Source organism: Callithrix jacchus, chromosome 19 (assembly GCF_049354715.1).
Source record: "Callithrix jacchus isolate 240 chromosome 19, calJac240_pri, whole genome shotgun sequence".
In the NCBI taxonomy this organism is placed as follows: Eukaryota; Metazoa; Chordata; class Mammalia; order Primates; family Cebidae; genus Callithrix; species Callithrix jacchus.
In genome coordinates, this window is record NC_133520.1 from 814,524 (window position 1) to 836,667 (window position 22,144).

Sequence of the window (22,144 nt, forward strand, 5' to 3'; positions counted from 1 at the left end):
AAACAAGTTATGTTTGTGGTATAACTAAAAGACTGACTGAGTTGGTGGAGGATTTGTACTGAGAAATGGTAGGAAGCAAGCTAGAATAGAACACTGGGGGCCGGGCGCGGTGGCTCATGCCTGTAATCCCAGCACTTTGGAAGGCCGAGGCATGTAGATCACTAGGTCAAGAGATCGAGACCATGCTGGTCAACATAATGAAACCCCGTCTCTACTAAAAATACAAAAATTAGCTGGGCATGGTGGCACACGCCTGTCATCCCAGCTACTCAGGAGGCTGAGGCAGGAGAATTGCCTGAACCCAGGAGGCGGAGGTCGCGGTGAGCCGAAATCGCGCCATTGCACTCCAGCCTGGGTAACAAGAGAGAAACTCCATCTCAAAAAAAAAAAAAAAAAAAAGAACAGAATTAAAAAAAAAGACGACTGGGGGCAAATTAGTCAAATAGATTTAAATGTCAGTCTAAAACCCAGGGAAATTGGAAGCTATTGCACATTTTTTAATCAGAGTCCAATACTTGAATGATCCTGTGCTTGTTTTAGAAAATCACACAAGATCATCAGAATTTACATGTAAAATTAATTTTTTGGCGATCTGATTAAATACCTTTAATTTAGAGATTAGACACTGAGATTTATGTTCAGGATCCCTACTCTTTCCTACTTAAAAGTCAAGGTAAGTGAACATTACATTTAGCTGAGAAAAGAAATATCCAGTAACTGCCTTTTGAATATGAACATTTTAGTCACTGTTATATTGTTTTGTTCCTTGAGAATCTGTGATCTTCTAAAGAAAACAGATTCCTATTTTTATGGTAGAAATTTTATGAATGTAGACAGTTATGAAGAAGTAATATAAGTGGTACCAAACACAGAAAATGGATTTAGGAGAAGTAAGTGACATGAATTGGAGGAAGGTCATAGGCCCATTATAGCCATGTTCCCCAAGATCCCCAGAACGCCCTTCACCCATAACTACTCACTGACATGGTGGCTTTCAGGTGATTGCCAAGGAGATTGCTGAGCAAGGAGCATGGAGAAGACCAATCAGAAAATGCCTTGAGTCACTTGCCTATGTAAAATATCTCCCCTTTCAGGCTCTTTGCATTCTGCACTTTCTCAATATTCAACCACATCAGATCCTCTTCTTGTTTCATTTCATTCATTTTTTTTAAGATAGGGTCTCACTGTATTGTCCAGAATTGGCTGAAATCATCAGGCTTGCCTCAACTTCCAGGGCTAAAGCCATTCTCCCACCTCAAGCCTTCTGAGTAGCTGGGACTACAGGCTCATGACACTGCATCTGGCTCTTTCTCTTAATGCTGACCACTAACTTCTAGAATTTCCTGCTATGTGACACTGTAATGTGAGTTTATATGTGTTTATAGAGGCTGCCAAGAAATAGTCCCAGAAGTGCTGTGTTGGAAATCTGAAAACAGAACTTTGGTTTACTTCATGTATTGTTGAATTTTTAGGCTAGGGTAAATATAGAATTACTACATAAGCAAATAATCCACTCCTTGATACATACCCAACAAAATTATAAACAAGGACTCAAGTAGTTGCTTGCATGCCAGTGTTCCTAATGGCATTATGCACAATAGCCAAAAGTAGAAATATCACATGTTCATCAACAGGTAAATCAATAAGCAAAATGCACTATATATGGAGTATTATTGAGCCATCAAAAAAATTAAGTTCTGACATATGCAGCAATATGGATGAACCCTGAAAACATTATGCCAATGACATTTTGGTTTTGTAATTAAACAATAGATTTCTTCCTCTCTCTCCAAAAACGTCATCTTTCAGTTTCTACAAACTTCCTCCTTCCCACCCCTATCCATCCACCCAGAGGAACTTTTATCTGTTCCCACCCAAGAAGATTAGAAGCCTTTGCCTTTTAATTTGAGGCCCAGTAGGAAAATTAGAGGTCCAATGTCAAGAAAGAAAGGCTTCCCAGAGCCCTGTTCCATCTGAGCCTCCCACAACCCATGACTCCCTTTACCCCGTAACACACTTCCCTTCAGGTTTACCATCTGGAAGAAAGAATAAACTTATTCCTCTTATTCACCAATAAGATCTCATTCTCTTCAAACACCAATTGCTCTCCAGTAAAGGGATTGTCTTTCCAGACAACATCAATTCACTTGGAAATCTCACTTAAAACAGAAAAGTTAAGGTCTTCAAAGGTTTGCCAGGGGCAAAACATTTGCAGGAATGCATGGGGCTGAAGGTCAAAGGCAAAGAAAACAAGGCATAAATTACTTTGCCCTCATTTCCTTTGTCCTTGTACGCCCATGGTTAGTGATTGGTGCAGTGACAAAAATCTGCTTTTGAAGGTTTTTTTTTTTTTTTTTTTTTTTTTTGGAGACAGAGTCTTGTTCTGTAGCCCAGGCAGAAGTGCAGTGGCACAATCTCAGCTCACTGCAATCTCCATCTCATGGGTTCAAGAGATTCTCCTGCTTCAGCCTCCTGAGTAGCTAGGATTAGGGATTACAGACACCCATCACCATGCCTGGCTAATTTGTGTTTTTAGTACAGGCGGGGTTTTGCCATTTGTCCAAACTGGTCTCAAACTCTCACAGGAGAATTGCCATATGACCTGCCCACCTCAACCTCCCAAAGTGCTGGGATTACAGACGTGAGCCACCTCACCAGGCCAGGTCAATTTTCTCCAATGGAAGTAACAAAACAGGTATAATCCAAAATTCACAGATGTATCAAAAATTTTAAAACAGTGTTGGAGGCCAGGGGCAGTGGCTCGTGAGTATAATCTCAACACCTTGGGAGGCCAAGGCAGGAGGATCACTCAAGACCAACAGTTTGAGACCATTCTGACCAACACAGCGAGACCTCTTATCTATAAAACATTTTTTAATGATACTGGAAAATGCTAACTTGGGTAGGGACAGTTTCAATGCATCATTGCCTGGCGTTCTGGGTTTTGCTCTGAACCTCATGAGAAATGATTAAGTCATGTGTCCAAGCTCAGGGACTCCCTGTTGTACACAGATGATGCTCACTGAAGCACCCTGCTCCAGTCTCCCTCTTTTCAACTTGTCCCAGTGTATCATTTTCAGCCCAGACCAGGACAAGCCCCGCTCATGTGTCAGCCCTGCCCAGGCCAGCAGCCTAGAAAAAGATCCCCATCAACTCCTGCAAAGGGAAGGGTGACTCAGTTCACCCACATGGTTCAGGCCAGCTGCATGCCTTGCACTCTCTCCAGACCTGGGCCAGTGTACAAACTCCACCACCAGGGCCCCGTGCTCAGAAGGGTCCCTAACGCTTGCTTGAAGGCTCTGCTGCTTGAATCATTTTTCATTTTATTAAGACATAATTTTGTACTGTCACCCAGGCTGGAGGGCAATGGCATGATCTTGGCTCACTCCAACCTCCACCTCCCAGGTTCAAGCAATTCTCCTGCCTCAGCCTCTCATGTAGCTGGGATTACAGGCACCCACCACCGTGCCCAGCTAAGTTTTTTATTTTTAGTAGAGACAGGGATTGACCATGTTGTCCATGCTGGTCTCGACCTTTTGACCTTGTGATCTGCCTGCCGTGGCCTCCCAAAGTGCTGGTATTACAGGTGTGAGCCACTGCGCCCAGCCCACTTTAATCTTAATTTCTGAAAATTACTGATTTTCATTTTGCACTGATCCCTGCAAATTAAGTAGCAGTTCCTACTTCAGAGCCGTCTTGGATGGCTGAAGCAGGCCAGGATTTAAAGTAAGGGACTGGCCAGGCACAGAGCCCCTCCAACAGGAAGACCTTTCCCTTGCTCTAAAACAACCGTCTCAGAGCCATTTCCTAATGGAGTCTGAAGGAGCCTGGTGACCTGCCCTCAACTGTTTTAATCACTGGCTGTCTCCCTCTTCAAGTGCGGGTGCATTTCACATTAGTGCATAATTAATACTAACAAGAGGGGCTGTGCCGATGGGCTGGGGTTCTGTCAAGGGCTTTCTGTGTTTGGGGTCCCTGGGAGGCAAAGGACCCAGATCTGTCCTTAGAGTATGACAATACATCACTCTTCAGTGCCCTGTCCTGAGCAGGACAAGACATAGCAACCCTTTCAGTCAATGCTGAAACGTCTCCCAGGCATGAGCAATGGATTTACAGGATGGCTGACAGCACTTGGCAGTGGCCAGCTGTGCCTCAGTGGCTCTGGTGGTTCAAACCCACAACCCAGCCAACTCAACCTGGACTCCAACCAGCCTGGCTAACTGGGAACAGCCATTCCCAGCCGCACTCAGGCATCTGAAAGACACTTCCTTTCCCATGAATCCTCTTGCAGGGTTTCAGGAAGGAAATGGAAACAGTAAGAGGAAACCCCAAACCCATATAACTCTAATAGCATCACCTCTTGGTTCATGGGGGTAGGGGGAGGGTGCTTCCTGTGTTTAATTTCCTCCTGATGCCAGCCTGGTGGGGGTAGGAGCAATGCCATTTGCTCCATCTCACAAACAACATCGCATCAGCCCCCCCAAGAGATGAAGCCAGAAACTGAGACTGGCTAGCAATACCAGGACTGGAAATGACTGGGCCTTTCTGATTTGGGAGCCTTAGGGCAGGCTGTTGGTGTCTGCAGATCCTGGCCTACTGTAGCCTATGTGATCAGCCGGGGCTGCTGTTCTCTCTGCTGACAGAGCTTTCCCTCTTAAGGACACTGGTGGGGCTGTGGCCCCGTCAGATCATCTGTCTCTGGGAACACTCTTTTCTAGATAACTCCAATGAGGAAAAGAATGTGGGTCCACTTACTGCCGTGTCTCTCAAAATACCCTTATAAAAGTACATAAGGACCCAACACTGCGCTTATCATCAGACAGTTCGGGATCCTCCGCTCTAAGAGCATCAACATTGGCCATCTCCTTCTCCTGTTTGGTCTCAAACACTGCCTCTGGAACCTTCTTTTCAAGGCTAAGTTTCCAGCCAGAACAAGTGCCCGCGCTCTGCTCTCCCAACCCATGCCCCTTCCATAGCCAGGAAGGCTGAGGACAGACAGGGTCTTTGCTCCCCTAGACAGAGCTGACCATGACTGAAGGACCTCAGGTGCAGGCAGAGCCCTTTGTCCTTTTTTGTTACTGTGCTGGCCACCTTGGGAGCTGATTCTGCTCCTTAAACCTTCTGGGAACACTTAAGGTGCCCAGCACCTCAGAAAGGATGAACTCAACTGAGATGAGACATGTTTTTCCAATTAGTTGTAAACCACCCATGTTGGAGGTTTTCCAAAACTGGCCAGTTGCTTCCCCATTACTCGAGATTCCTCATTCTTTCTGCATAAATAATTTCACAAGGTTTTCAAGTAAATTTGGTATAGTAAGGCCCATGGCCATGGAATAAACATTATGCCCACAGTGAAATGCTAAAGCCAAAATCTTCTCTTCAATGTGCCATGCTATGAGAAAGGAGATGGAAAGTAACTTCCACCTACCAAACTTCCCTACCTTAGGCTTAAGACACACATCAACAGGTGCAACGACGTTTGTGTGGGACATGCATCTTACTATATGCGTACATCTTTAAAAAGAATTTTTCTAGCCAAGGAAATGTCTTTCTAAAGATGCACGTATATAGTAAAATGCCTGTAATCCCAGCACTTTAAGAGGCTGAGTCGGGCAGATTACAAGGTCAATAGATCAATGCCCTCCTGGCCAACATGGTGAAACCCCATCTCTATTAAAAAATACAAAAATTAGCTGGGCGTGGTGGCACATGCCTGTAGTCCCAGCTACTCAGGAAGCTGAGGCAGGAGAATCACTTCAACCTTGAAGGCAGAAGTTGCAGTGAGCTGGGATTGTGTCATTGCACTCCAGCCTGGAAACAGAGCAAGACTCCATCTCAAAAAAAAGGAAAGATTTTCCCACTGACATTTATTTCTCATGCCAAGTCGGGGACCTGCTGCTGCCAACTGGGGAGGCCAAGATCCCACAGCAAATGTGCTCACTCTCCTTAAAGGGGTGTGAAACCAGCCAGAGGTGGACAATGTGGTAAAGGCAGGGAAAACACTGTCTCACACTTAAGAAGACAGAAGAGGTCTCGCAATGGGCAGCACAGCTCTGGGAGTGGGTGACTCATAATAGCAGGAATAAATATTACAGCAAATGCATTAACACATGGGAGGAATTTAACATTCCTTTTGTGTGATGGAGTCTTGCTTTGTCACCCAGGCTGAAAGGCAGTGGTGTGATATTGGCTCACTGCAACCTCTGCCTCCTAGGTTCAAGCGATTTTTTTTCCTCAGCCTCCTAATTAGCTGGGATTATAGGCATGCACCACTGCACCTGGCTAAATTTTTGTAATTTTAGTAAAGACAGGATTTCTCCATGTTGGTCAGGCTGGTCTGGAACTCCCAACCTCAGGTGATCCGCCTGCCTTGGCCTCCCAAAGTGCTGGGATTACAGGTGTGAGCCACTGCATTCAGCCAATACATTTGTTTTTTTAAGCTCCTAAGTTTGTGGAAATTCATTACACAGCATTACCAGCTCTGACCAGAGATCTCAAGCACCAACCCCAGCTGTCACACCTGTGGAAAATGCCAAGTCCTCACATGACTCTCTAGGCCTCCAGGAGACCTCCTGTGGTCCCATCAGGCTCCTAGAGACCCCTTAGGGCACTGTCACTACTCTCTGCAGGAGCCACGTGAGGGCAGTGAGAAGACGAGTGGCTGTGGAATTTGAAGCTTCTAAGTCCTGACCCCCTAGGGCCTCAGGTGTCTTACCCAGGTGTGCTGTTAATGTGGTGTATCACTTGAGGTTAACCCCGGCTGGCTGGCTGGCTGGCTGGCTGGCTGGGGCAGTCTGTCAGGTTTTGCCACTGTAAAGTTACTCTTCTCCCCCTTTCCATTCTGGAAGAAAGTCACTGTGCACAGCCCACACTGATGGAGGAGGCATCCTCAACTTTTATTTACTGAGTTTGGCAAACCTGCCTGTCACACCAGCACATTTCAAGTACTCCATAGATCCATGAGGCTGCTGACAATCACATTAGACAGTGCAACCCTACTCTAGAACATCAAGGAAAAGCAAGTACCCACACATCTGTCTCTTAGGTACCACTGTACTATTGTTTACTTAATAGTTTTCTGTAAAAGGGGTCACTTTTCTTTTTGAGATAAAATCTCACTCTGACACCCAGGCTGGAGTGCAATGGCGTGATCTCAGCTCACTACAACCTATGCCTTCTGGGTTCAAGTGACTTTCCTGCCTCAGCCTCCCGAGTAGCTGGGAATATAGGCATACACGACCACATCTGGTTAATTTTTATATTTTTAGTAGAGACAGGGTTTTGCCATGTTGGCCAAGCTGGTCTCGAACATTTGACCTCAGGTGATCCACCCACTTTGGCCTCCTAAAGTGCTGAGATTACAGGTGTGAGCCACTGCACCCAGTCACAGGGCTTTTTAAAAAGGGAACTTGATATCACTACCTTACAACAGCCCAGTATCAAGGATGGCCCTGGACATCCAGAAGGTAGAGAAGCTCTATTCCTAAACATGGGCTTTTCCAGCCTTCCTTTCTTCTCCTCCTCAGAAGCCTGGGGCAGGCAGGGACCCCTTGGTCCTGGTCCCCTGGGCTCCAGGGTCCCCACACGAGGGAGCCTTCACCAGTTCACAAGAAGTGTCATGGGCAGCTCTGACCCCTCCTGTGCCCCAGGTGTCTCTGGACCAGAAAGCTGTAGATCTGTGTCTGCCAAACCTGGTTGATAATGAGAGTCACTGGAGAGCTTTCTAAAAGCTTAGACTTTCTTGAGCCCAAAGCACGTGGCTCCTAATTGAAGATATGGGTAGGGACCAGGTAAAAACAGCCCAGGTGGAGCTGATAATTAGCGACATGCCAGAGTCCTACAAGCAGGACAACCGGGCTTAGCTGTGCTCTGGGAAAATTTTCACCTGCAAGTAATGCACAGCTGTCCGATGGAAGACCCCAGGGCAGGTTCTGACTCCAACTCTTCTTTCCTTGAGACAGAGTCTCACTCTGTGGCCCAAGCTGGAGTGCAGAGTCATGATCTTGGCTCACTGCAACCTCTGACTCCTAGGTTCAAGCGATTCTCCTGCTTCAGTCTCAGCAGTAGCTGGGACCACAGGAGCATACCACAATGCCTCGCTAATTTTTGTATTTTTAGTAGTGACAGGGTTTTGCCATGTTGGGCAGGCTGGTCATGAACCCTGTCACTACTAAAAATACAAAAATTAGCGAGGCATTGTGGTATGCTCCTGTGGTCCCAGCTACTGCTGAGACTGAAGCAGGAGAATCGCTTGAACCTAGGAGTCAGAGGTTGCAGTGAGCCAAGATCAGGTGCTGTGGCTCACATCTGTCACCCCAACATATCTGCCTGTCTTGGCCACCCAAAATGTTGGGGTGACAGATGTGAGCCACAGCACCTGACTTGACTCACTTTCTAAAATAAGCAGTACCCGCTGAAGGAAAGCTCAGCCTTATCCCAAGCTCACAGGACGTGGAATGAGGTGCTGACAGACACTTTGGAGAAACTCCTTTCCCTGTCCTCTGTGACCAGGAGGAAAGGAGGCTTACTGGTCTGGTATTTCTGGGTGCACAGCCTCTTTGTTTCTTCCTTTTCTTGTCCATATAACATATCAGGTCACTTTGATCAGGGACAGAACTAGATTGTACCCCTCTGGGTGGCTGCTCACTACACTTTAGGGCCAGGTAACTGGTTTACTGAGTTCCGGGAACCTCCCCCATGCCAGATTGAGGTGATTTAGGTGACGAGATTTAGAGCAGATTTTGGACTCCTGAGTAGATGTTATAATGGGATGAGGCCTTGGGGCAGGGTGGATGTACTTTGTATTTGGGATAAACACACATCTTCAGGGTCTAGAGAGCTGACTAGATAGGCAGACTGTCCCTCCCCACACAATGATATCCATGTCCTAATCCCGAGAACCTCTGAATATGTCACTTTATATAGAAAAAAGGGACTTTGCAGGTGGGATTAGTAAGGGGTTTGAGACAGGAAGATTGGCCTGAATACACAGGTGAGCCCAATCTAACCACACACATTCTTAAAAGCACAGTACTTTCTCTGGCTTAAACAGGAATGATAAGGAGGAATGGGAGGACTGAGAAGTCACCATGCTGAACAGGGAGCAACCATGAGTCTCGTTCACCTCGTGTATCCCCAGAGCCTGGAACCCAACCGGTGTTTGGCCACAGAAAGGCCAATAAAGTGAACTTTTGTGGTTTCTTTTTGTTTTTTGAGATGGAGTTTTGCTCTTGTTGCCCAAGCTGCAGTGCAATGGTGCAGTCTTAGCTCACTGCAACCTCTGCCTCCCAGGTTCAGGCAATTCTCCTGTCTCAGCCTCTCGAGTAGCATGTGCCACCACGCCCGGATAATTTTCTGTATTTTTCGTAGAAATGGGGTTTCACCATGTTAGCCAGGCTGGTCTCAAACTCCTGAGCTCAGCTGATCCGCCCGCCTCAGCCTCCCAAAGTGCTGGGATTACAGGCATTAGCCACTAAAGTGAACGTTTAAGCACTGCATTCCAGCTAGCAGCCGTGAATTACTTAACCTCTCTGACCCGCTGTCATCCCGTTTCTATGGATATCAGAAGGGCAGTGAAATAACCCACCCAACGTTATCCAATGAATGAACAGTGGTGCTGGCCCCACTGCAAGCCCTTCAGAACCCTTCTGGTTGACAAATCTGGCAGCCCCCCACCCCCACCTCGGCCTGGCCAAAATGGGCAGAACTCCTGGGTAAACAGGAGTGAAGCTTCTTATGGCCCCATTTTGTTTCTTTGCTTCATTCTGTGCCTTTGCTTTCTGGTGACTGGTTGTCATTCTATTTCTTGAGCACAGACCAGCAGAGGGTGCCAGTGCCGGTACAGAGAACTTCAGCTCCCAGAGCTGCCCTGGGGAAGAGCTGCTGTAGGGAAGGGCCTGCTCCTGACCACCCACAACAAGTGTCCTTAATGATGAGAAGCACCTACAGGTTTATAACCTGGCTCTGTGGCTGGAGAGAGCCCCTGGACAAAGGACTTCATCTCCATGGCTGCAGTTTTCACAGCTGTGAAAGGGGACAGGGTAAATGCACCTCCTAGGGGTACTGAGACAGTAAAATGAAGCAACTTATGAGACGGCTTCTCACACAGTCCCTGGCACTTCATTCTTTGTTGAACTTCCATTCTTTTTGTTTTGTTTTGTTTTGAGACAGAGATTTGCTCTGTTGCACAGGCTGGAGGACAGTGGCGCAGTCTCCGCTCATTGCAACCTCTGCCTCCTGGGTTCAAGGGATTCTTCTGTGTCTGCCTCCTGAGTAGCTGGGAGTACTGGCACACACCCCCACACACACACCACGTCTGGCTAATTTTTGCATTTTTAGTAGAGATGTGTAATCGCCATGTTGGCCAGGCTGGTCTTGAACTCCTGACTCCAGGCGATCTGCCCGCCTTAGCCTCCCAAAGTGCTGGGGTTACAGGTGTGAGCCACTGAGCCCAGCTGAATTTGCATTCTTTATCAAGAGTCAAGCTCGAAGGCCTCTCATTTCAGATTGTGCTCCAACCACATGAATCATTTTTTGGACTCAGCTGGCTATCTCCTTTTCCTCCATGCTTTTATGTCTTTACCAAGTCTTCCCTCTGTACTTAAAGAGCACTCCCCAACGGTGTAGCCATCACCCTCAGGTTCACTATAAACTATACAGGAGGCCCAATTCAAAAGGCCCTTCTAAGCAGGGAGCTCCTTTCATTTGAATACTGCTGCAGGCCACGTGTAAATTCAAGACACTGCCTTTGCTTGTATATTTCCAGTCTTCCAGCCTAAAACCCAGCCAGTCCTAACACTGACTGACTGTCCATGTATATTATGTAAGACCCCATGCTGTGCAGGGATTCTGAGTTAAGTAAGACACAATCACTGTAAGCACCTCCAACAGAGACAGAGATAGCAACAGATGATTTCAGAACAGCATATGTGCCTGTCTACAGAGACCCACTCTTAGGAGGGGAACATTAATTCAGTTCCCAAGAACCTACCAGGTACCACCCTTCAGAGGAAGAGAGGTCTCCACTTCACAGACAGACTTTCAAGGCCAAATTCAAAAAGGAACCAACAGGACCAAGACCGGACCCCAGGTTTGGCTGACATCACTATCTTTCTTTTCACAAGGAGGCAGAGGCCCCTTGAAGACGTCCTTTTGCACAAGCTCCAAAGTATCTACTAAATGGAGATCATTATGGCTGAAAATGCATTTTCTCCTTGTCCTTGCAGCTGCTCTGTAAGTTTGGGCTATAGCCTGATGTTCATCTGCCCCAGCCCTAGCCAACTGCTAGCCAACAGATCACAGGGTTGTGACCCTTGGAATTAGAAGCCATTCTACACACAGTGTCTCTTCTAGGTGCTTTTTTTCATCAATGATTAAACCACAAACAGGCCAAGTGACAAAGCATTCAGTTCCTTCACACGGTCATTCCTTCCCCCTCTCGCTTCACCTGATGCAGAAGCATTTGTCAGTCAAACTTGAGCATTACAAGAATATGCAACAGAAAGAATTAGAGAACTCAGTAATCCAAAAGCTGCTAAATGAGGGTTTTCTGCATTTTTAAGGGTAAATGTAAAGGAGTCCCAAGAAAAGTGAAGTCACAGCCTCTGCAGCTTATTTTCAGTTCTTAGAAAAGAGCCAGTGTCAAAGGGAAAGCAGCTCTGGCCCAGAACACAGACTCCGTTGTCTGGCAGGGGTGTTTGCTGATAAACCAGCTTGGATTTGGCACCAGAAACTAAAAATTCTGACTTCTGTTTTCAGTTGGTGATATCAAGGAGGAAACACAAGCCAAAGCAGTGAAAGTTATTAACATTCAGAGAAACCACACAGCTCAGCTAACGTGCTGGGGTGACACCCTTCTATCACCAAGCCACCAGCAGTTTTGAGGTGACTGTCAGAAAAAACACAGTGGCCTCTTTTTTCTACCCCATGATGCCACACATTCCTGAGATGTGTTATCACTCAGGGCACCATGTAGGCCCAACCAGCATTTTTCAATGGACATTATTTACCAGAAGTTGGGGGAGGACAAATGGAACAGGATAGGGTACAGGGGGTTTTCGGCAGCTTGGGTCTGCTTTCTGGCATACAAGCAGGTTTTGCCACAGACTTTAAGATTTTGGGAGTTGGCTGGGCGCGATGGCTCAAGCCTGTAATCCCAGCACTTTGGGAGGCCGAGGCAGGTGGATCACGAGGTCAAGAAATCAAGACCATCCTGGTCAACATGGTGAAACCCCGTCTCTACTAAAAATACAAAAAAATTAGCTGAGCATGGTGGCACGTGCCTGTAATCACAGCTACTCAGGAAGCTGAGGCAGGAGAATTGCCTGAACCCAGGAGGCAGAGGTTGCGGTGAGCCGAGATTGTGCCACTGCACTCCAGCCTGGGCAACAAGAGTGAAACTCTGTCTCAAAAAAAAAAAAAGATCTCGGGTGTCTACTACACATCCAGCTCAGGGACTACTACCAGGTGCCCTATAATAATTTTGTGAATAAGGTTTGCCTTTTATTATTATTATTATTTTTTTGAGACAGAATCTGGCTTCATCTTCCAGGCTGGGGTACAGTCGCACAATCTCAGCTCACTAAAACCTCCGCCTCCTGAGTTTAAGAAATTCTCGTGCCTCAGCCTCCAGAGTAGCTGAGATTACAGATGTGTGCCACCATGCCTGGCAAACATTTTTCTATTTTTAGTAGAGATAGGGTCTCACTATGTTGCCCAAGCTGGTCTCAAACTCCTGGCCTCCAGTGATCTGTCTGACTCGACCTCCCAAAGTGTTGGGATTACAGACATGAGTCACTGCACCCAGCCATTATGACTAAATTTTAGCCTAAGAATTCTGTAACAGAGATCTCATTGTCTGCACCAAAATTTAATTTAAATGTAATCAAAAGAAACTGATCGAGTGACCTAGCCAGGGAGTGTGCCTAAAGAGAAATGATGATGAGATGGAATGTGGTGTCCTGGATGAGACACTGGAACAGGAAAGGACATTAGGAATAACCCCAAGAAGTCTGAATTAAGTAGAGATGGGTTATTAAAAGCATCTCAATATTTGTTTATTAATTTTAACAAATTCACCATACTAATGTAAGATGTTAATAATAGGGGAAGTTGGGTACAGGTACATGGGAACTCTTTGTATAACCTCTGCAATCTCTCTCTCTCTCTCTCTCTCTCTGTGTGTGTGTGTGTGTGTGTGTGTGTGTAGACAAGCAAGAATATACTGATACTCCCAGCAATTATGATTTGGTGCCTACTAAGTGTCACATACCATGTAAAAGTGAGCTACACATATCTTCATTTATTCCTCACACTAGTGCTATGAGCTGGGCATAATCTGCATTTTACAGATAAAGAAATTGAAGAAGAGATGGTAGGTACCTTACTCATAATCACATGGCAAGGTTAGTGGCAGATAAAGGGCTCAAATACAGGTTGACAGGACAGCTCAGCAATACTGCCTCAAATATCCCCAACTGTGAACATTAAACAGTTCCAAACAAGCTGCATGAGGACCATGAAAACAAGGCACACTTTCCAATCTGCCCCACATTAGAAAGAAAAGAGTTTAGAAGCAGAGCACATGCCAGGCACAGTGGCTCATGCCTGTAATCCCAGCACTTTGGGAGGCCAATGCAGTTTGATCACGAGGTCAAAACATTGACACTATCCTGGCCAACATGGTGAAACCCCATCTCTACTAAAAATACTTTTTTAAAAAATTAGCTGGGAATGGTGGCATGTGCCTGTAGTCCCAGCTACTCAGGAGGTTGAGGCAGGAGAATCTCTTGAACCTGGGATGTGAAGGTTGCAGAGACAAGATCATGCCACTGCACTCCAGCCTGGCAACAGAGTGAGATTCTGTCTCAAAAAAACAAACAAACCAAAAGCACAGCACAGCCAAGACACAACACTCAATGCTGGAGAGGATGTCTGTAAGTCCACCAATATCACCATACATTCTGTGCAATCAAGAAATTTACTTGGATGGGGGTGGGGTGGGCTCCTGTGTGTAATTCCAGCACTTTTGGAGGCCAACGCCAGTGGATAACCTGAGGTCAGGGGTCTGAGATCAGCCTGGTCAACATGGCAAAACCCCATTTCTATCAAAAATACAAACCTAGCCTGGTGTGGTGGCACACTCCTTCAATTCCAGCTACTCAAAAGGCTGAGCTGGAGAAATGCGTTAACCTGGGAGGGGGAGTTTGAAGTGAGCTGAGATTTTGCCACTGCACTCCAGCCTGGGAGTAAAACTCCCTCTCAAAAAATAAAAAAAATGAAAGGAGGAGGGCCATGTTCGGTGACTCATACCTGTAATCTCAGTACTTTGGGAGGCCTAAGTGGGTGGATCACCTGAAGTCAGGAGTTTGAGACCAGCCTAGCCAACATGAAAAAACCTAGTTTCTACTAAAAATACAAATAAATATATGCATATATATAGATATGTACATACATACATATATACATACATACATACATACATACATATATATATATTAGCCAGGCAGTGGCACCGCTACCTCATTCATCACCAATGTTTGTTTATGTCTCTTCCTCTCTCTTTTCCTTGGAGATGGAGTCTCACTCTGTGGAGCCTCCTAGGCTGGAGTGCCATGGTGTGATCTCGGCTCACTGCAACCTCCACCTCCTGGGTTTAAGTGATTCTTCTGCCTCAACCTCCCAAGTATCTGGGACTACAGGCATGCACCACCACACCTGGCTAATTTTTGTATTTTTAGTAGGGATGGGGTTTCACCATGTTGGCCAGGATGGTCTCGAACTCCTGACCTCCACTGATCCACCTGCCTTGGGCTCCCAAAGTGCTAGGATTACAGGCATGAGCCATCATGCCTGGCTTTTTTTTTTTTGAGTTGGGGTATCCCTATGCTTTCTAGGTAGGCCCTCAAGCGATCCTCCCACCTCAACCTCCTGAGTTCCTGAGATTACAGGTGAGTGTCACCTTGCCTGCCATGATATTGTCACCACAGACCCCTCTCATTCCCTTTCATAGGAAGTCACTGAGAACCAGAAAAGCTTGAGCCAAAAACTAGGTAAACTGATAGTTGAACTCATTTCTGCTGGGTGCCAAACTTCTCTGTGCCTCCTTCTGTGAAAAGTGGAGGTGGCAAGATCCAGTGGCTCACACATATAATCCCAGCATTTGGGAGGCCTAGTGGGTGGATCACCTGAGGCCACTGCACACCAGTCTGGACAACAAGAGTGAAACTCTATATTGAAAAAAACAAGAGAGAGTAAGAAAGAAAGAAAGAAGAGAGGAAGAGAGAGAATGAGAAAGAGAGAAGAAAAAGAGAGAGAAAGAAAGAAAGGAAGGAAGGAAGAAAATCAGAGGCTTTGGTCCCTTAATCTGCCACACTCTGGAGTAATTCTGTCCTTGCTTGAATGTGATCTCCTTGAGGCAAAGTCTGGGTCTCCTTTCTCTTGCATGCCCACCCTGGCCTGTCTGTCTCACACTACCTGTTCAATGATGGCTGGCCCATGTAGAGTATGGGTTTGAGGCATCCCAAGACTTGGAGATGTAGAAGATGTGAGTGAGAAGCCTTGGAATGTTCTGCCTATCAGGAAATGTGTCTATCCCAGAGTTCAGCCGAGAAGCTGTTCTCCCTCCGACGCCAGTGCTCAGAGCTCCCTTACACAGGGTGGAACCTTGGATGGCCAAGTATATTGGCTCAATATTTGCCTTGAGTAGCTGGGTGCAGTGGCTCCAGCCACTGCTGGATCTGTAATTCTAGCACTTTGAGAGGCTGAGGCGGGTATTCAGAATATGATAAACGTAATATCTGCAATGTTTTGAGTGTAACACAAAATTTGAAAGAAATTTTTTAAATGAGATGTAATTTCATTACATCAGTATAAAAAATTCCCTCATGGCAAAACACGGTAAGCAAAGTCAAAGGACAAACAACAAACTTAAAAGCAACAATGTAAGTCATATTGCCAGAAGCTAATTCCCTTCATATATCTAAAGCTCCTACATATCAATAATAAAACAGTAACCATATAATAGAAAAACAGGTAGCAATATATAAACAGTGAGCTCTCAGAAAAAGAATTACAAAGGACTCATTCACATGAAAAGATGCCCAAACTCCATTAAAAGAGATATATAAGTTAAAAATTAGAAGAAAATAACATTTTCACCAATCAGATAAACTCTAGTAGCACTCTGTACTGTTGAGTCTATAAAGAAACAGACACACTAAAACCTTGTTGGTGTAAGTATATACCGATAAAATGTTAATGGAGAACAATTTGGAAATGTGGGAGATGATGTATTTACATGTAAGTATTGTGTACTTCAGCATAGATATAACCAGAAAAGTGGCGGGGACAACTAAAGCATGTTACATTCAGTCGATGGAGTGAATGCTCTACAGCCATTACAGAGAATGAGGCAGTCCCGTAAATACCAAGATGAAGTGATCTTTTAGACACCCAGAGCAGCAGATCTTTCTTCTCATTGGCTTCACTACTGGTAGGGTCATCTTTGGTAAGGTGATGCAGAACATCTAATTCAATAATATAACTTCCCATAAATACTTAAGAAGAATTCAAAGCTACCAATTGGGAAAAGAGCTTTTTATAAAGTAGTGCAAAAATCTACAAATTACTTAGAAAACAGAACATCATGCAGAAAACTCTAACTAAAAACATCCAAAATGGAATTCTTTACTACACTTACATGCTAACCTGTCTCATCATTCTACCATATCTGCTTCTTTTCATCCTCAGACAACCCCAGTTAACAGTACAGAGAGCCCAGACATCCTTAAACTCCATGTAAGCTCATGATGTTAAAAACAGCCAGAGGGTGACTAACTCATGAATCCCCAAGTGTGTTCTCGGATTATCCACAGGAACCAGAAAGCAGTGAACTTTTCCAAATGCACAGAAACAGAAGCAGAAAGCAAGTGATTTAATCAAGACACCACAGAGATTAAAGGTAAGCATCTACTTACCACGTGAATGAGTGTTTGTCTCATCTTGATCTCTGACTTAACCAACTATACAAAATTCCTATGAACTGAGAAAAGGTTTATTAGACTCCCTTGTGAAATCAAAGGCTAAACTATGAAGCTTCAGTTTTATTTCAGGCAACCTCCCGACATAAACACAATCTAGATATAAAAAAAAAAAAGCTCAACATACACACATCCCCCAAAAATTACACAGAACACAAACACACAGAAAGGGTGGGCCTGCTTCCTATGCACAGCACTGTCAAGCTTGCTCTGGTAAATGAAAGCCAGGAAGCTCATCCCTGAACAGGATGAAGGGGATGAATACAAGAGCAAGGAAGCCCTTCTATGAAGAGAGTTTGGAGTGTGTCTCTGTGTGTATATGTACTCACATTTTTAGTGTCTTTGGTGTGTGAAAGGAAAATAAATCTTGGGGCCCCTAAATCACTAAGCTAAAGGGAAAAGCCAAGCTGGGAACTGCTTAGGGACAACCTGCCTGTCACTGAGATAGATGCATAGCCTATTGCCTCCTTTGGAAAGGCTAATCAGAAACTCAAAGAATGCAAGCACTCCTGTGTCCCACCTCTCTGTGACCCAGAAGCTCCTTCCAGCTTCAAGTCTCCTTCCTGTCTTTGCTTCAAGTTGTCCTGCCTTTCCGGACACAACCATTGTACTTCTTACATATGTTGGCTGATGTCTCACTTCTCCCTAAAATGTATAAAACTAAGCTGTGTCCCGACCACCCTGGGCACATGTCATCAGGACTTCCTGAGGCTGTCTCAGGAGGGTGCATCCTCAAACTTGGCCAAATAAACTTTCTAAATTAACTGAGACTTGTCTCAAATTTTCAGGGTTACAAATAATACCAGCAAATCCGGAGACCCGCTGAAGGGAAAAAGAAGGTAGTCTAACTTCATTATGACTGCAAAAATGCATCTGGTATATCCATACAATAAGATATTACTTAGCAAATAGAAGGAAAAGGACTACTGACACAAAAAACACGATGTATGAATCTCAAAATAATCACGTTGAATTAAAAAAGCCAGAAAAAAAGAATACCTACTGTATGATTCTATTTATACAATATATAAGTTAGAAAATGGAAACTAATCTACAGTTACAAAAGCTTATCAATCGTTCCCTGTGTATCAGAGGCAGGAGGAAGACAGTACTGAAGGGAACAAGGAAACTGTTGGGATAACAAGTACGTCTATTATCTCTAGTGGTGAAAGCTCTATGGCTGAATACCTATGTGAAAACATCTAACTTTACACTTCTAATATGTGCAGCTTGGGTGTCACTTGACTCCTCAATAAAGCTGTTTAAAATGTTTTGATAAAAATAAGTTCACATTGACCACTAATCGGGTTTAACTGAAACCTTACAAAATGAAGGAGATTATTTTCACTTTCAGAAGGATACCTGATCGCAGTTACATATCATGCTTTGTGGACAAGCAATTTCAGAATAAATACAGATTTCAAATACTTAAATGTCTGTATTTCTTTCCATTCATCCTTTTTATTATTTAAAAGAAGCTAGGCTGGGCACGGTGGCTCACGCCTGTAATCCAAACACTTTGAAGACAAAGGTGGGCAGGTCACCCAAGGTTGTGGGTTTGAGACCAGCTTGACCAATATAGTGAAAACCCCATCTTTAAAAAAAAACGAAAACAAAAATTAGATTGGGCTCAGCGGCTCACGCCTGTAATCCTAAAGAAGCTAAAGCATTTTACAAAAAACCTTTCATCACTTCAAGTTTCTTACAGAGACTCTCTGAAATTCAATAAACATTTAACTTTTTGGAAAAGACAGGACCTTACACACCATCCTGTCCAACTTTCTCAATTTAAGAAAGTAAACTTAGCCCCTCCCCTTGTAGGGAGTTCATCCAGTCTCATAGCTTTGAAGTCAGTTCTGTGTTGCTGACACCTACCATTGTCATTTTCATCTTGACCTCCCCACTGAACTACAGACATTTATGCCACTGCCCACTAAACCACCTCACTTGACTATCTAATAAGTACCTAAAACCAATTGTGGCCAAAAGGTATCTTCTGATTCCCCTCACCACCAACTTCTCCTCCAATTTCTTTCATCTCTGTAATTGAACAATCACATATTCAGTTCTCAACTAAAACCTAGAAATCAGCTCATGACTAGTCATCTCCTGCCTTCCACATAGAATCCACACTTAAGTTCTTAGCTCTGTCTGCAAAGTAGATTGCCAAAGCTGGCCCAGGCTCCATCTACCCAGCTACTATGGCTTCTTATGCAGACAACAGCTATGAAAGGTCCCCATTTTCTCTCCTGCCTCTACCAGTCAGTCACTACACAGGAGCCACAGTTATGAGGCCATCAATCCTCAGACCTAGAATACTCTACATTGCTGCCATCATTAAAGTGACATCCTAACTCCTTATTCTTCCCTAAAGTATCAAGGCCCTTTCCACCTCTCTAGCCTCATCTACCACTATTTCTTCTCTGGATACATTCCAACATTTCATACTGACTGTCTCAAACACAGTAAACTCATTCCCACCCCAAAGCCAATGCTTTTCCACCTCCATACCTGGAATGCACACAGATACTTCACCATTCATATCTCAACTCAAATAACATCTTGAAAAGCTTCCCAGACCTCACAATCTACAGAAGTATCCCCTGGTGAGAAGCAGCTGGTGAGGGGAATCAGGAGCCCTTTGGCCACAATAAGTTTAGAAATGTATTAGGTGTTCAAGTGAATATTTAATTCACTTATCATAGATCCCATTTTACTGATGTTACAGTACTTATCACTATCTAAAATTATTTTGTAAAGTTCTTTACTTATATATTATATATGCTAATAAAATTCATTCATTCATTTATTCATTCATTCATTCCTGCTATGCCTATCAGAAGCACTAGCCCAAATAAGAACTGTGATCTTTTCTTATTTCACTTGAAAGCATTTATTTCTGGGTGCCTGGTACTACTGGTTAAAAAGTGCCCATGTGCATTTTTTTTACACCTATTTTAGTTCTTTTTTAATTCCCAAGTATGACGATTGGGTTTCCACACTCAAACCTGAGTGTGAGCCTTTTGACAACATCAGCATATTACCAGTCTGACGTTTAAAAATAAAGGTCACTTTCAACTGTCCTATTAATTTTACAAGATTCCAAATCTCCTTCCTTAAACCTTTTTACATCATTACCTGCCTGATGTTTAAAAATAAATTTCAATTTCAACTGTCCTATTAATATTACAAGTCTTCAAATTATGCTTCTAAAAACCTGAAAAATTCAACGACTGGCCTGCCTCATTATCATGAGATTTCTATTTGATATAATATCAACGTATCAATTTACATGAATGTTGTTGATTTTGAGACTGCATGGCCTGTCACTATAATAGTACACTTTTTGATTAGGATAAGATCAATATAAAAAGTATTTACTTTTTTTTTTTTTTTTTAATTTTTTATTGGATTATAGGTTTTGGGGTACATGAGCAGAGCATGCAAGACAGTTGAAAAAGTATTTACTTTTAATGATTAAATTGCGATCTCTAATATCTTACCTTTGGGATACTTAGCAAACAGACACTTACAATATATACTATCTAAATGCACCAATTTAAACATTTTTAATTCCTTTATTTTCTTTTTTAGAATTTCAAAGCTTTCAGACACTGCTACCAAAAAATCCACAGTAGATTTTTTTAACTGGTTGTTACACATTATAAATGGTCTCATAGTAAATCATTAATCACTGGGATGTACATTTTATGAGGACAGAGATGTTTATCCAGTTTGTTCATTCTATTCCTCAGCACCTATTCCTGGCATATTATCAGCATAAAATAATATATGTTGTTAAATACCTGCAAGCTCCTGTTTTCCCTTATGGAGATCACCATATTACTTGCACATTTAGAGCATACTGCTAATATGTGTAATCTCTTCTTGCTATTGCTTGATGCCATAAAAATATTAAGCATGATCCGAACAGAAATTCTAAATCACAAGTTCTTGACTTTCAAGTTATACAGTGATATGTGGCAAATGGGTGGCAAGTGATCAACACAGATTTTTGCATAAAGTGTGATCAACATAGATTCTCTTACCTTGTGCTGAGGAGGCAAGACTCAATATGGAGTCTGGATACACAGACTGCTCTAGGGCTAGGGAGAAAGCCACCGATAGAAGACCGTCTGTCTGTGCATCTCTGAATATAGACTGCCAGAGTATCAAGTTTTATACGGATGCCAAGGTGAATGTTAAATAGCGCTACAGGGCTGCTAATGAACGTTGCCATAAGAAAGTCATCAGAAGCAACCATTGTGAATCCTAGAAAAGCAGCTCAGTTTTTTGTGCTGCAAGTAATTTATACTAATGAAAATTCCAATAGTCAAGTTCAAGAATAATCATTCATGAATAATCAAGGTTATTCCTAAAACATTACCCTTGCCCTCACATTTCTAAGAAAAAAGCAGCAGAGATACAACTAGTTTGCTGGGAACTACATATAACACAGTGAACAAGAGTGGGAATGTGTGTCATCTGAATGCCACCTATCATGTCAAAGTAGGCTGACACTGCAGATCAGAAGCAAGCAGCTCTCTGCCACCTAATACACCCTAAATATGAATCCTTGTTCCATCTTCAACCAAGTAACCACTGGCATTTATAACCTGTTTCTTAATATGAAAATATGAATAATCCCTGTATAGATTTGTAAATAATAAAATCTATTTTAAAAAAGAAAAGTAAACATATACTTCTAATCCTTTGATCACCATGGTCTGCCTACCTGGCTGGCTGGCTGGACTGAGGAGGAGCAGGTTCAGAACCCACTGGGAAAGCTCCTATAAAAGATAAGATGACAAGTAAACAGGCCATTATTTAACAAACAAAACGGACTTTTATAAAATATGCATTATACCACTTCACAACCACCAAGATGCCTATAATCAAAAAAATAGCAATGGTTGACAAGAATGTAAAGAAACTGGAACCCTCACACATTGCTGGTGAAAATGTAAAATCATGCAGTCACTTTGGAAGACAGTTCCTCAAAATGTTAGGTATAGTTATCATATGAACCAGTAATTCCACTCTTAGGTATACACGCAGAAGAAGTAAAAACAGATCTACACAAAAGCTTCTACACAAATGTTCAT

At 43.7% G+C, this 22,144-nt stretch overlaps 1 protein-coding gene across 1 annotated transcript in view; it reads right to left on the reverse strand.

Moving 5' to 3' along the window:
• LOC144580306 (uncharacterized) overlaps positions 1 to 22,144 on the reverse strand; it is a 126,334-nt gene that overhangs the window by 93,614 nt on the left and 10,576 nt on the right. The window contains exon 3 of the mRNA XM_078356381.1: positions 21,775 to 21,829. The gene's annotated coding sequence lies outside the window, so the exon portion shown is untranslated. The remainder of the gene's footprint in view (positions 1 to 21,774; positions 21,830 to 22,144) is intronic.